General features: G+C 37.3%; 1 pseudogene; it reads right to left on the bottom strand.

The window, feature by feature from the left end:
* Positions 1 to 2,758: 2,758 nt before the first annotated feature.
* LOC107830068 (F-box protein PP2-B11-like) lies at positions 2,759 to 3,653 on the bottom strand (annotated as a pseudogene).
* Positions 3,654 to 4,164: the final 511 nt, after the last annotated feature.

Genomic DNA, 4,164 nt, shown 5'->3' with positions numbered 1-4,164 from the left:
GTTGAGTTATTCTAGGTTTATAACCTGGGTATTTGTTCTAGACTGTGTACCCGAGAGGACAACTCGAGTCGAGGAGGGGGCTACGTACCGGGAACCAAAAGGCCATCCGGCTTAGTAACTTGTCCGAGCCTCTTTCTTATTTCAAGGTATGACACTAACAGAATAGGGAGTCTCGACCAGTGAGCACATCCCCGATGATGAGAAGAGAAGGGTTTCGTAACAGTTTATTTACAATTCAGATAATATCAAAGCGGTAAAAAGCATCACTTAGCACATTAGGCCCAAACATGTAAAAAAAATCAGATAAAACAAGCCAATTATAACAATTATTTAAAGCTCGAATTCTGAACCCTAAACCAGAGATTCTGGGTTCATTCCCCAACAGAGTCGTCAGAGCTGCCACACCTCCTTTTACCTGCGTCCGCAGGGGCGTAGGGGAGTTTTTTCCAATTAAAGGACAATAGAAACGAGATTTATTCTTTAATTCAGAGTCACCACTTGGGAGATTTATGGTGTCCCAAGTCACCGGTTGAATCCCGAGTCGAGGAAAAGATTGACTCTGTATTACAGTCCGTGAACCAGAAATCTGAGTAAGGAATTCTATTAACCCGGGAGAAGGTGTTAGACATTCTCGAGTTCCATGGTTCTAGCACGTTCGCTCAACTGTTATATATGGCTTAAATTATCTGATTTTAACAATTATGAACCTATGTGCAAATTTTAACCTTAACCGCTTTTATTCATTTTTAAAGAAAATTGCAACGTCATTAAAACAAGTCTTGAACCACGTCACATAAATGCACCCGTGATTTTTGGGACATACTTTAACATCGTTGGGATTTGGATTTGGGTCACATAAATGCGCACCCGAGTTTAGGGAGGTAATGTTATTAAAATACGCGCCTAAAGAGACTAACGCGTTATTATTTTGGGGATGACCGTGAAATTCGTTGAACGACCCATCCTGAAATCTAAGTATTTTAATACAAATAACTATTGAGGGCCCCGCAATTTTGAATTTTTATTCGGCGAGGCTCATCTCTTTTTATTTAAAGACCAAACCTAAAGAGACTATGATTTTCTACCTTTATTGTCTTTACCGATAAAAGAAAGGTCCTAATTAATTTGTTGCTGGACTGAGGCAAACCACATAATAAATCTGCACTAATGCCATCGGGCTCTAAGACAAACCCAACGAAGAGAGTGTTATGCTCAGGCCCACGCCAATGATGGGCTGTGCGCGGATTTCAGCCTGGACCCAAATACACACGGCCATCAGAGACGGGCCTGGGTGCTCATTCAAAGACTGAAAACTATATTGAGTCAAAAACCCAGATGCAACAATTCGAATTGAGCAATTACTCCTCAGTTGTCTCAAGTTTATTCACTTAATTCAAGCTAGTATTGATTGTTTTGATTGTAGCTTCATACTTAGGCATGCAAATAACTGAAGGTATTTATTTGAAGGTGTTGATCAAATTAAGGGAGGTTATTAACTAAAGCAAACTACTAAACTCAATGAACAAATTCCCTGAATCTGAATAATCACAAATCCTAACGTTAATTCAAGGATAACAATTCAAATACACATATTAACTAAGTCCAGGACACTTATTCGAATGTATATGTTAAAACGGTGGGTAGCCATATTACCGACCTAGTCCAGTTAAATTGTTATCACATCTGAGTTGACCTCAACATTAAATCATGACTGGGCTCAAATCGATTTTCAGTAGCTTCAATTAACATTCAATAATATCAATTGGAAGTTTAAATCAGATCCAATTGTCACCTAATGACTACAAAATTCGCATCAGAAGACCCTGAATCAGCTAACAGTCCATGAATAAAAATAAATCCAAAGTTTATATACAACAAATCACTGCTTAATAATGCTTAACAATTCTAGCATCCATTTAAGTCCATCAGCCAGCAGCAGTTCTCATAACCAAGCAAGCGTGCAATTTATTCCTTGTTCAAGCTCATAATTACATCAGAGTTTCGAATGTGTACCTGATTACAGCAATCAAAATAAGGACAAATGAGATTGCAGTTCAAGAAGAAGACAGCAGCAGCAAGACAGTAGCAAGTGCAGTGATCAGCAACAGTTTTCAATCAATTTCCAACCCAGAAAAGTGAAATACCAGCCCAGGAAAACACTTTCAATTCAAACGAATGAACAAAAAAGACCTTAACCTGACTTGACTTCAACTTATTTCAACTATCAACTGACCAGAAATTGTTTCAGCCTTAAGGAAATTTTAGAAATCACCAATCACTCAATGGAACAATGTTACTCCTTAGAGTTCTCAGAATGTTCTCCTTTTTTTTCCCTTTCCCTAAAATTGATCCCCCATATTTATACCCAACTCTTGAACCCCTTTCCAGCCCACTTTTTCTCTTTACAGTTGTAAAAGAGATCTTTTATTATTGCCTACATGTTTCTTTTACTTTCCAGCTTGTAATATTCCTCTACTATGTGTATCCTTTTAGCTTTTATTATTACCCCCTATACCATTATGTCTTGTTTCCCACTATCATTAAGCAAATAGAATAATTTAATGGTCCATTAGTACTTCCTGACAGAATATTCAACTAAGCCATTTTCTAATTTCAAACTTCCCAATTACCCCCTGAGTTACCTGGAATTCCTATCCTACCCCAGTTATGCCCATTAACTACACTGATTCCTAATTAAATCATCTAAATGAACTGAATTTAAAACTCTAAACACCTCAGCTATAACCAATCCAGTCTATCAAATGCCTAACAACTGAATGACTAAAACTAAATATAAGTCTATCAGCTCTTTCAAGCTCATCTCCAGTTCAGTTTCTTCTCCCCTCTTGACAAAGAATTCTCCCTCCACCCATCACTTCTCTGCTTCGGATAACGGCCTTCTGGTTCATAGGGTGTATCCACTTCGTGTCTCAATAATGAGCCAGTGGTGGGTGAATATTCCTAAGTGTCTCGGGACTACTTGGTACTTGTGTCTTTAACCTCCCTGAGGATCCAAATAAATTGTCTGTGTTTCTCTATCATGTCCATTAATTCTTACCGAGCTCTCTGCAGGTTGGTTTCCAAATCCATAGGTCTTGAATTTTGTCGTGAAGATGAGATAAGCAGCATATCTAGTATTAGGTGAGAGTATATTGATGTTTATTTTTCCAGAAAGGTCAAACTAGCAGACGTCAAGAAGCTCAGCAACTTCTGAGAACCTACTACCATATACATACACAAAATCAACTTCAAATAAAAAAAAGATATCTCCTAAAGAGATCTCCAATCTTCTTAAGAGTTACTAGAAAGTAAAAGTGCTACAAGTTTGCTACTAATTTGACATACCTGGACTCGGCAAAGGAAATCCATCTCCAATATGTAGGTGCGACACCCCAAACAATTTTAAGCGACCTTGCAGCTAACATGTAACATCTCTTTCCATTCCATTTCTCCAATGAGAAGCTCTGGTTTGTATCAACATGGATACTTAGAAAGTAAGTAACAAAATTAAGCAAAGCAAGAGTGAAATGAGCTACAATATCATAGGTTAACAAAGTTAACAGCCAAATTTTGGGACTATAAGGGCATTCTAGCAGACAGTGCACAACATGGTTTAGCTGATAACACGTCCTACAAGCCGAACAAAATTGCATATTTACACATCTTCATAGGTGATACAGCTTTCACAGGAAGAAACCGGAACTAAAGTGTGGCTTTTTTTTGACACAAAGCATAAAAATGGGTGAAAAAACAATTGATGACCATTTTATGTATAGCGCATGGATTGCATGCGCTACACCTTAACGGCACGTTTGTCCGTTAAGCTATAGTGCGGTGAATAACCGCGCTTTATTTGAACTAAAATGGCGGGAAGGTATAGCGCCCATATATAGGCACGCCGTCCACTATATATATATATATATATATATATATATATATATATATATATATATATATATATATATATATATATATATATAGTGGACGGCGTGCCACACCTCCAATTATTGTACCCCCTGCACAACTTGTTTGCTTATTTAAGGAGCTTCATTATTTCTTCAAAAATCTATTCCAAAAAAGTTTCTTCTGCATCCTTTTTATTTTCCTTTACTCATTCCGAAATATTTGTTTACTTAACTTTTTGAGAATTTTGCCATAATGTCT

Source organism: Nicotiana tabacum, chromosome 8 (genome assembly GCF_000715075.1).
Source record: "Nicotiana tabacum cultivar K326 chromosome 8, ASM71507v2, whole genome shotgun sequence".
Lineage (NCBI taxonomy): Eukaryota > Viridiplantae > Streptophyta > Magnoliopsida > Solanales > Solanaceae > Nicotiana > Nicotiana tabacum.
The sequence above is the reverse complement of the archived record's forward strand: the minus strand, read 5'-3'. Positions and strand labels throughout refer to the sequence as shown.